We start from the raw sequence: 12,175 nt of genomic DNA, 5'->3' as shown, positions 1-12,175 counted from the left end.
ACGCCACCTAGCTTTTTCTTAGTTTTCTTAATTTGATTACTCCCCTTGCCGACGCGTTTCGAGATTCTTTATCGAGGACGGGAGTGCTGAAAAGGAGAAAAACTCAAATTAAAGAGCACCTCCACAGGTATCATACATTCTAAAACATTTTAATCTGTACATCATATTCAAAATTACTGGGGGTTTTAAACCCACTGGAAATTGCTCCTTCCAAGCCACAGTCAAGGAGTTTGCTCAACATTGGGGGTGCTCAAACACCCACAAAGCTGGCTACTATGTTGTACAATGCTGCATCTGTCTATCAGTGCTACAGGAACAATATGAATTAAAGGACGCAGCTAGAGAACTCACAGAGAAATACGAGTCCCACATAATGTACCTCACTTCTACTGGTGACTTCCTCATTGTGTGCTGGCGACAAGGACACTATTCATGAATTGGTGGACTTCAGTGAATCTGTGCTAGGGACCGAGAAAAACACTTGTTAATTTAGAACTAAATTCTCTATATGGTGCCTAAAAAATCAGCAACATAAAGGTCTGCTCAGCACTATTCTATAAATGACACTTAAAGTTAGACATGGGTTATAGAAGAATGCTTTGCCCAGGACCTATGACTAACTTTAGGGGGAATGGGATGATTCAGCACAGCTGTTTCAGCGCATCCAGTTCAGTATGGCCCTTTCAGAGTGGTCCTTTCAGCGCACAGGACAGTTAATTGCAGCCGTTTCATCACAGCCCTTTAGGCGTGGGCTATTTCATCTCTTAATATTAAGGCGCCCTTTCAAAGTCAACCTTTTGCCTCAGAAGTCTTCCCTCTGTACAGCATAGCTGGTTGTAAGAAAGGTTTGGACAAGTTCCTGGAGGAAAAGTCCATAGTCTGTTATTGAGAAAAACATGGGGGAAGCCACTGCTTGCCCTGTATTGGTAGCATGGAATATTGCTACACCTTGGGTTTTGGTCAGCTATTAGTGACCTGGATTGGCCACCGTGAGAACGGGCTACTGGGCTTGATGGACCATTGGTCTCACCCAGTAAGGCTATTCTTATGTTCTTAATATAAAAGGAAACCTTATGATGTGCCTGATTGATCTGTGTTGATGCCCTCTCCCAGGGATGGGGACAAAGCCCGTGGGAATGGAGACAGAATCTGCGGGGGGATGGAGCGGAGGCAGGGACCAACTTTTTCTCCAAACCATTCTCTATAATCACCTAGTTACTTGTATACTTTAGAGGAAAGGCGAGAGAGGGGAGATACGATAGAGATGTTTAAATACCTATGTGGCGTAAATGCGCATGAGTCGCGTCTTATTTGAAAGGAAGCTCTGGAATGAGAGGGTATAGGATGAAGTTTAGAGGTGATAGGCTCAGGAGTAATCTAAATAAATACTTTTTTTAATAGAAAGGATAGTAGATGTGTCGAACAGTCTCCCGGAAGAGGTGGTGGAATCAGAGACTGTGTCTAAATTCAAGAAAGTGTGGGATAGGCACATGGGATCTCTCAAGAGAGAGAAAGAAACAATGGTTACTGTGGATGGGCAGCTTATGAACTTGATAGAGAAAACTAATGTTTTACATCCCAAACACGCAGGCTTTAGAACCGGACCTAGCACAGAAGCTATTGTAAGTAGATTTATAAGTAATGTTCATGAAATATTGGATAATGGTTTCCTTGCATTTGCGTTGTCATTGGATTTCACAGCAGCCTTTGATCTTGTAGATCATCAATTGTTACTTAATAGATGGTCTACATTAGGATTAGGAGCTACAGTACCTAAATGGTTTGAGTCTTTCTTAAGGGATAGATCGTATTCAGTTGTTACTTCTATAGAGTGTTCGGATAAGTTAGGTTTACAATGTGGTGTCCCACAGGGCTCTACTCTATCGTCTGTTTTACTTAACATCCTATCTGGTACCATTGTTATTATTGATAGAAGAGTGTGGAAGTAGAGTCTGTTGCTATGCAGATAATATATCATTATTAGCAAAAATAGACCCAATTTCCTTGTCTTTAAATACAGTTCTTAGAGGTCTTGAGCAAACTCAAAAGTGGTTAACAAAGAATACATTAAAGAGAAACCGTGATAAAAGTTTCCGTTGTTGGTTGACAGGACGTTTACCTGTTCCAAATACTTTCTTGCATTTTCAGAGGAGGGATATACCCCTTGTGGAGAAATTTAAATATCTTGGGATTATCATCAATTCTCAGCTTACATTTTCGGCGCAGGTATCGGAAGTAGATCCTTAAGATCTGTGAGGTATTTATTTGATAATGACAGTTTTCACACTTTGATCCATGCCTTTTTGATAGCTAGACTTGATTACTGTAATATGGTTTATGCAGGTCTTACTAAATTTAATATCAGGTGATTACAAACCTTGCAGAACACTGCTATAAAGTTACTAGGGCACAAAAGTAAATATGATCATGTAAACCCTCTTTATAAGCACTATCATTGGTTACTGTTTATAGAATTCAGTTCCTGGATTATTTGAATTCATTGACAATTCCTTATTCTCCAATGGTCGATACAGGATAATAGTTTGGTACTTCTGGCTGTAAGTAGAACAAGGTGGAAATCTACCCGTAATAAAGCATTCTTTTATTTAGCGCCCAACCTTTGGAATTATCTTCCAAGGCATATCAGGTCTGAAATAAATATCAAGGCTTTTAAGACATTGTTAAAAACATTTTTTTCAGTTGGCATTTGGAGCAGATTCTCTGCCAGTGGATCATATTTATTGAGAATTCCTCAGACACCCCTTAAATGCACAGAGGTACATAATCAAAATGAAAATATGTCTAACAGCCCACCTAAATTGGCACTTGAATGATCAAAAAGACAGGTCGTCCAAGTGCCAAAAATCGAAACGGGTTTTAGACATTTCTAAAAACAGCTTAGACCTTTTCAGTGCCGTTGTACGCCCAGGGTGAAAAGGGGATTTTTCAAGAAGTGATTAGGGCGGGAAGTAGGTAAGATGTGGGTCGACCTAGACTTAGTCGTCCTGCAGTGATAATCGAAAGTTTAATGAGACCGTCTAGACGGAACTTATATGCTGTGACTTAGGCAATCTAAAAACAGGTATAAGTGCTCAGAAGGTATCCAAAGTGGCCAAATAACCACTGCAGGGTCAAAGTACAGACCCCCACACACTCCCCCAGTAATCATTGGCCCCTCCCCCCCACCGTCATAAAAAATGGACGTAGACATTTTGGGTTTTTTTATTATGCCACTCACAGTGTAATTACTATTTTGTATATGATGTTGTATGATGTGTTCTCTGTATGCTATCCTATTTTATATGGCATTCCTTTTATATTTTTTGAAATTTTACTAATGTAAACCGCTGAGTATATCAAATGTTAATAAACATAAACATAATGTTTCTATGTTTCTATATATTAGTTTGGTTTTGAACTAACTTGAGGTCAAGTATTTGCTTATTCTTAATTAGATCATGCTGACAATTTATATTCAGTAAGCAAAGGAAATGTACCATGTTTACTGAAGCTTACTGTTTGATTTCCCTTACCATGACTTCATATTCACTAAAGAGATTGGAGTCTGTTCACATATGCAGCTTAACATAAAGAGAGTACATTAACAGGAAAGAGCACACATCCTGCCCCTGACACAGTCCTCCTGTGGGGGTGATAATTGTGTATTCTCTTGAAACAGCTTATATGTGACCAGAATAAATTTAGCCGTAAAAATAAATCCAAAGTAAGATCTTTAATTAAATGAAAGCTGGTCTAGTCATTTGGGAAACCACAGAAGCTTTTTATGGAAAATCCACCTCGTAGGCTGTAGGAAGTGTGGGTGTGCTAGACTCTCCGTGACACCTTGTGACATCATTCCCTCTCCCCGGCACGCCGATTGGCTGCCTGTTGTCTGAAGCAGAGTTTAAATTCCTGGAATGTTAAATAGATTTTCAAATACCCAAGGCAAGATTAGGTATCACCTTATATGCATCCGTCTGACTTTAATGATAGATTTGCAGGGTCTGGAAGACAATCTACTAAGCAAGGCATACTAAAGAGGTAAGACTTTTAATGGGTTATGTATATTAGGATGGAATATGTTTTATGTGCAATGGAAACTCCTTCTGTATACTGTATTTGATAGCAGTGTTGTGTTTATAATTAAAGGCACAGTGACTAATGCAGCTACACTCGGAATGTGCATTAGCTAATAGCTAGGCACACTATGGCATTTGTTATATACACTATAAGTAATAATATTTTTATTGGATTTAATCATACCACCCACCGAGGAGAATAAACTGAGGAGAATATATTTTTCTTCCATTTTCTGACAGAAATATAGGTGCATGTATAAAGGCGATCCTTCTTTTGTTAGAGCTCCAAATATTTCCTTTAAATACCTTTTCCTAAGTGAATGAATACTGGATATCAATATTAATACCACGGCACTAAAGGTAGCTTTGAAACCGAAGCCCAAGTCATTGAACATAGATCCCGGTAAGCATCATGATTTAACTGAGCTTCATTTCTATGAGCTTCATGAAGAAGGAAAAAAGATCAAAGAAAAAAATTTCAGGTTAGGAAAATATAATGGGAGAACAGCAATAGTTTCAGATTCTGGATTATTTTTAAGCCCTAAAACCTGAAGACACTCAAACTTCTAAAAAAAGGAGTTAGATGTAGCTGTAATGTGTGAGGTTCTGGTTGCCTCACCTAAAAAAGAATATAGTATTAAGGAGATAGATAGAATGCCTGTCTCCCTTATCAAGAAAGGCTAAATAGATTAAGGCTCTTCAGTGAGAGTAGTTTATAAAGTAATGAATAGGGTGGAACAGTTAATAGGGAATGGTTGTTGAACTTTCCAAACACCACCACAACAAGGAGACAATAATAAGCAGCAGATTGAAAACAAATTGAAGAATTCTTTTCACACCATGGATATTTTTTCACATGATGTATAGATAAGCTCTGGAACTTGTTGCTAGAGATGGGATAGATCAGGTAATAAAGCTGGATTTAAAAAAATAAAAGAAGTGGACAAATTCCTGGGACAAAAGTCTATAAACCATTATTAAGGTAGACCTGGGGAAGGAACTTACCCTAGGGGTAAGTCGCTTGGAGTTTTCGCTACTTTGGGGGTCCTGCCAGGTACTTGTAACTTGAATTAGCTACTATTTGATAAAGGGATACTGGGCTAGATGGATTTTAGGTTTGACCCATTAAGGCAGTTCTTAGGTTCATATCAAATTGGGACAGCGGTTGCCGGAGTATGTGGTAAAGAAAAAAAAAACATCATGAGATTTAAAAGATGTTTGGACCCATTCCTGAAGGAAAAGCCCATTAAAAATTATTATTAACCAGGTAGACTTGGAGAAGCTATTGCTTATCTCTGGAAATGACCTATGAGAACTTTCTGTGATCTGCCAGGTACTTGTGATTTGATCTGGTCTCAACGGGTTTTGATCTGACACCCTCTAAGGACTTGCAAGAATCAACAACGAAGGTACTCAATCTCTTTAATTGTGATAGACACGACACGATCGTGTTTTGGCCCAAAGGGGCCTGCCTCAGGAGTCTTGTAGTTGAATCATAATAGATTATATGTACATTTCTCCCTCCAAATCCGCGGTTTCAGTATCCGTGGATTCGGTTATTCGCAATTTTTTTTGAAAAAAAAATAAAAGCTGCATTCCGGCCTTCCCCGCCTCCCTCCCGCCTTCCCCCCGCCATCCTGGACTTTACATGGTGGTCTAGTGGACTTTCGGGGCAGGAGCGATCTTCCTACCTTCCTGCCCTGTGCAGATCATTCATAGGAAATGGCTGCCGTGAGCTCCCATCGTAGTCTCGAAAGACTACGGGAACTCATGGTAGCCATTTTGTATGAGTGATCTGCATGGGGCAGGAGCGTAGGAAGATCACTCCTGGCCTGAAAGCCTGCTAGACCACCAGGTAAGGTCTGGGATGGCGGGAGGGAGGCGGGGGTGGGTCAGAGCCAGCTGAAAAGTTATTAGTGGTTTTTCACACTTCACGGTCCAGTTTTGCACCTAACCCCCATGGATACAGAGGGAGAAGTGTGCAGATTCACCTACTCTTTTCATTCTTTGAGTGGACATTGAACCATGAGAAACACCACCACATTGAAAAGACAGTGTGTACTGCTAACCGCAACAAAGTGTATATATACCGTAATCTATTATGATTCAACTACCAGACTCCTGAGGCAGGCCCCTTTGGGCCGAAACACGATCGTGTCGAGTCTATCACAATAAAAGAGACTGTTGTTTCTTGCTGTTCACTGGTGTGAAGGCGGTTTCTCCTGTTTGTTTTCCAAACACTCTAAGGATTTGCCAGGTGTGTGCACATTTTTGTGTGTGTGTTAGCGACAAATTATTTTTTAAAAAAATTTTGTTTGAACAAGTTCTAAAAACCAATAATGTTTCAGATTTGTAAGTATTTTTGTGAGCAACTATCTGTGAACGATGCTCCTATAATGTATGAGCAATTGCTCACGCATTTTGCTTACAGGGAACAAAGTATAGCATGGCTTTTCATATGTTATGTTCTTACATTTAATTGTTTTTGTATGGCTCAGCTTTGGTATCCTAGGGCCCAATATTTTGCATGTTTATAAACAGTCCAGAAGAAGCTCTTGGGCATTTAAATTGCTTGTTCGGGGTAAAACTGGGCTTATTCAGCAGCACTTGACTGGATAATGCCACTGAAAATATCCTGTTGGGGTTAAATCAAAATCAACTATTTTGGGGTCATTCTGAGGCGGAGTCTGCAAAATGCTTCAGGTTAATAAATGAAGAAGGAAGGGTAATTTCCAAAAGAAATCTAACTGCTTAAGTGCCTAGGTCCCTGAGTTCGAATATTATAACCGCTATGTAAATGGCACTCAAAAATCAGCAGTGTAAAAAATTGATGCTACAAAAAACTTCTAAAAAGGGAGCTCTGGCATGAGCACTATTTATGGAATAGCGTTTAGAGATGATTCCCACACCTAAAGTTGACAGTCAGTACTTATGCCAGCTGGTGGAAATTGACCCTGACATGCCCATGTCCCTCCTCAGCCACGCCCCCTTTCCTTTGAGTTGCACAGTGTTATAGAACAGTATACAGGCAAATGTCCCATTGTATGCAATGAGGGCTTCGATGGCTGGGATGGTTAAGATGGGCTGGAGTAAGCTTTGACAGTAGATAGAACCTAAGCACACTACAGGGCAGAACTCTGGGTTTCTGGCCCAGAAATAACTAAGAAAAAGGACCATTTAAATTAAATGATTAATTTATGGAGCATGCATGGTTGGGCAGACTGGATGGACCATTCGGATCTTTATCTGTCATTTACTATGTTACTATGGGGGCCTTTTACTAAGGCATGCTAATCGATTTAGCGCACACTAGATGCTAACGCGCCCATAGAATATAATGGGCACCTTAGTATTTAGCGTGCGCTAATCTTTAGCGAGTGCAAAATCGGTTAGCACGCCCTAGTAAAAGGACCCCTATGTTAATTGATTACTAATAACTGAGGTTAACAGTAAAATAACATGTTTTAACAGTAGTCTACATTCATAACTCCCCCCCTTAAAGAAAAAAGAAATGTCTCTAGAAATCAAAATCAGTGTCATATGCAATAAAAGTTTATGTTTATTTTGCATTTGATATACCACCCTTACTGAGAATATAGGCCAGAGTGGTGAACATACATATCAATAAGAACAAAAGTCAGGAAAAGAACTTCACTTTAAAACAGGAAAATTAACAACCAGTCAAGGCACTCATATTAAAAATTAAAAGGCAATAAAAGTCTCTCACAGAATGTGCTCCCCCCAGGGAAATAATTTTAACCTGAATTTCCAGCTCCTGGGTGGAGAAAATGAGTTTTCAATTGGAACTTAAAATTTTTCAAAGCCTCTTCTTTGCGGAAGTAGATTGGAAGGGCATTCCAGAGTAAAAGGGAGAGATAGATAGTGCAATGTAGTCATTGTGACATCACTGATGAGGCTGGTTCTTAGACACTGGTGGAATGAGGCATTATGACATCACAACACAATTTCTGGTTACCAGAGACTGAAACTCTTCATACTAAAAAAGGAAGTTATTAATGTGGGCTACCGTTAAGACATACTTTTTTTTTTCCACTAACTCGTGCTGTTTTAGCATTTGTCCCATTTTATGAAGTGAGTCCTACAGTAGTTATTAATAGATGGGGTTAACAGTAAAATAACATGTTTTAACAGTAGCCTACATTGATAACTTCCTTCCAGTGCAGGTATTGAGTCTATTCCATAACACATGTGTAGAAGTGATTTTATAAAATACTAGCATAAGCCAACATTAATGTGTCTACATTAAGGAGTGCCTTCTTACAGTAAGTCTATGTCTGGCAGAAATGGGCCAACCGAAATGTGGCACTTAAGCATATAACTTACAGTATTCTGTAAGTTATGTATGTAACTGTCGGCCCCGCCCAAGCTCCTCCCCGGTGACTCCCCCTTGCTTATGATGACGGGTCTTAAGCGCGCGAGACAGACACGCGCCGACAAATGAGTGCTGACAATTCAGCGCAGGACTTCATCGCGCCGAAGAAAAACCTTCTTTTAAAGGGCTCCGACGGGGGGTGTGCTGGTGTTAGGGGGTGCTGGCGTTGGGGTGCTGGCATTGGGGGGATCGTGCTGGCATTGGGGGAGTGTGGGGGAGTGTAACCCCCCACATTATACTGAAAACTTAACTTTTTCCCTAAAAATAGAGAAAAATTGAGTATAATGTGGGGTTACAATCCCCCCAACCCCCCTCACGCCAGCGCGATCACTATTAAGTAAAGTTAGAGGTTCCCCATACACCCCCTATCGGAGCCCTTTAAAAGAAGGTTTTTATTTGGCGCGATGAAGTCCTGCGCTGAATTGTTGGCGCTCGTTTGTCAGCGTACATCTGTCTCTTGCGCTTAAGACTATGAACCTTGCATATACATGCTAAGGCAGTTGTGCATGTATTTTATAGAATACCACTGAGCACTCTCCCAGTTCATATGTAAGTATACTTTCACCTGCATTAAGTGCTAGTATTCTATAAACGTACATTTAAATTTAGGCGTCATCTAGTTTTACTAGGAGGATATATGAACAATGGCTGTTTTTTAAATATAACACTGCTCTTGTGAATATATCTGACTAACCCCCTCTTCTATTAAACTGCGCTAGCAGTTTTTTGCGCAGAGAGCCGCGCTGAATGACCCGTGCTGCTCCCGATGCTCATAGGAACTCTATGAGCATCGGGAGCAGTGCGGGCCATTCAGCGCGGATTTCTGCACTACAAACCGCTAGCGCAGTTTAATAGAAGAAGGGGTAAGATGCTCCAATATAGAATCAATGTTTATTGCTAATATTTTACCTCCCTTCTTCATATTTATTTAAATCCATTGTGTCAACCTCTTTGTTTTTCTTTCCTATTACGACTGTAGTTCTACCCCGCTTTCCTATGTGTCTTGGTCTGGTTTGTACACCGCTTTGACAATTTTTTAAGTGCTATATCAAATTTTAATAAACTTGGAATGTTCAAAATCTTTTACTAGGGGGGGAAAGACTTCAAGAGCTTGAGGGTGCCAAACATTAGATTGAACTTGCTCAGTCACCCTATAGCGAGCTATCATTAGTCTTAAACCACCATCCCCCCCTAGTAAAATATTTTGAATATTTAAATAAATATCAGGAAGGCAGGTAAAATATCAGCAACAACCATTGAATCTATATGGGAATATTTTTTTAAATACCCATTACTGGAATCATTATATAGGGCAATTCTATAAATGAATGCTTATAAGTACTCACCACTTGGCATAATTCATCTGTCCTGATAATCGATATTGATGTGCATATATGTACTAGGTGCTATTCCAGAAGGTAGTGCCTAAGTGCTATAGTGCGTAACTATAAGGGAGCATAGCAGAGACTAAGCAGGCCATGGGTGTGTCACCAAGCAACATGTACAACTCATAGAATATTAGCTGTGCGCATTGATTGGTGCACCTAGGTATACCCACTTACAACAGCCATTGACCTTGTAAATGTGATTACACCTAATTTTTGGTGTGCCAAAGCAGGTTTGCGCTAGCATTCTATAATGAAAGGTGTGCCTAAGTGAATTGGTAATACGTATGCCCCATTTTGGTGCTTACTTCTTGGTGTCAAATTATAGACTTGCCCTTATAATTGGACTTTCAAATATATATATGTATGTATATGTGTATATATATTAGGGTTGCACATCAATTAATTGTGATTAAAATTTTTAATCACATAAACTGCGTCCATCCACCCTCACATTTCCTACAGTGGCAAATAAAGACAGCAGAAATAAATTCTCAGAACCGACATATTTTAGTTACTAAAATGAAAATAAATCATTTTTCTCACCTTTGCTGCCTGGCGATTTTAAAGACAGAACAAAATGATTAGAAAAATAAAATCACTAAGCAACAAAGTTGAGAAAAATGATTCATTTTTTATTTTAGTAATTAAAACATGACAGTTCTAAGAATTTACTTCTGCTGTCTATATTTGCCACTGTACAAGTATAGAAGGAAATATGAGGAAGGATGCTTTATTGCTTAATGCGATTAAAAATTTTAATTGCGATTAATCATGATTAATTGATTTGCAGTTTATGTATATGTATATAAATAAATATATATATATACTTTGTCTCCCATCCACAGACACAGCATGAGCAGAGTATGCAGTTACTGTTACACTCATACGCCTGTAACAAATATTATAAACAGAGCTACTCATGCAGTTTCTCTTTGCTGTCTCAACACCCTGAGGTTGTGAGTTCAATCCCAGCCTGCTCCCTGTGATTGGTCAAGTCACTTAACCCTCCAAGCCTGATTACTATTCAGTGTATTGTAAACTGCACAACAGAACAGTTAATAAATAAATAAATTGGTATGCAGTACTCTTTACAACTTTGGAGATAATAGTTAAGTTCTGAAACTCATTGCCAGAGGATGTGGTAACTGCGGTTAGCATGGCTGGGTTTAAAAAATGTTTAGACAAGTTCTTGGAGGAAAAGTCCATAGTCTACTATTGAAATAGACATGGGGGAAGCCACTTCTTGCCCTGGAATTGGTAGCATGGAATGTTGCTGCTACTTGGGTTTCTGCCAGATACTTGTGACCTGAATTGGCCACTGTGAAAACAGGATACTGGGCTAGATGGACTACTAGTCTGACCCAGTATGGCTATTCTTATGTTCTTACATATTGGATTAAACCTGAAGAACAGCATTTTATGCAGTTAAATAGGCTGTTATTATCCAGGGGCAGACATGAGCAAAAATTAGATGCAGTGAAACAAAATGACACTTTTCTACAGTATACAGTGCACTATACATGTAGGCATTCTGGGAGATGGAGAATGAGTGAAGCAGGATCAAGATTGGTACTTAGACAAGTATTTTATAAATACTTGTGCTTACTGTCATACAGCCACATAATTACACCTGCCTTGAAGCCCACTTTCCCTGTGATACTTTTACGAGGGTGTGCTGAAAAGTTCTCAGTCCAACCAAGAAGAGAATGACGTGGATATGGTTCAATCAATGATCTGAAACAATGCAAAAAAAAAACAAAAAAACCATGGAATTTTGTTTCTGCAAATTGCCACTTAACACCCTTTTCAGCTACAGTGGCAAAATAACACTCAGAATTTAGGAAGTTGGTTGGTTGGGCTGAGAACTTTTCAGCACCCACTCGTATGAAGGCACATAGGTATATATGTCACCTTTATAATGTATATAGCCCCATTTTAGAAAGGATGTAGAAGCTGGAATTGAGACGCAGAGGTCAGAAAGTTTCAAGCTTCACTAGTATTTTAGAAAAGAACCTACTGACGCAGAGGCTGATCTAAAATACAGGAGAAATGGGTGTTAATCTGCAAAGACATTTAAAATTTCAACAGGCTGTAAAACCAGCACATAAAGGAGAGAATTCTATAAACAACACTCAAAATCAGGTGCCAAAAAAGAATAGCACTTAACACTATAGAAATGATAAATAGTAGTGGTAGCAGCACCAAATCCTGTGCCCAACCCTCGATGTTAGACTTAACATTTGTACTGAAATCTGATGTAAATACCGGCACACAAGTTGGACATGGAGACCTATTATTTTATAACACTGCACGTA

At 39.3% G+C, this 12,175-nt stretch overlaps 1 protein-coding gene across 3 annotated transcripts in view; it reads left to right on the top strand.

The window, feature by feature from the left end:
- LOC117367521 (dentin sialophosphoprotein-like) overlaps positions 1-12,175 on the top strand; it is a 109,963-nt gene that overhangs the window by 58,068 nt on the left and 39,720 nt on the right. Inside the window, exon 1 of one of the 3 annotated variants that reach the window (XM_033960141.1) lies at positions 4,010-4,041. The exons of the other annotated variants lie outside the window; for them this stretch is intronic. The gene's annotated coding sequence lies outside the window, so the exon portion shown is untranslated. Of the gene's footprint in view, positions 1-4,009; positions 4,042-12,175 lie in introns of those variants that run through there. 3 annotated transcript variants of the gene reach the window in all.

The sequence above is a fragment of the Geotrypetes seraphini genome, chromosome 1, assembly GCF_902459505.1.
Source record: "Geotrypetes seraphini chromosome 1, aGeoSer1.1, whole genome shotgun sequence".
Classification (NCBI taxonomy): domain Eukaryota; kingdom Metazoa; phylum Chordata; class Amphibia; order Gymnophiona; family Dermophiidae; genus Geotrypetes; species Geotrypetes seraphini.
This window is presented reverse-complemented; position numbering and strand designations above follow the sequence as displayed.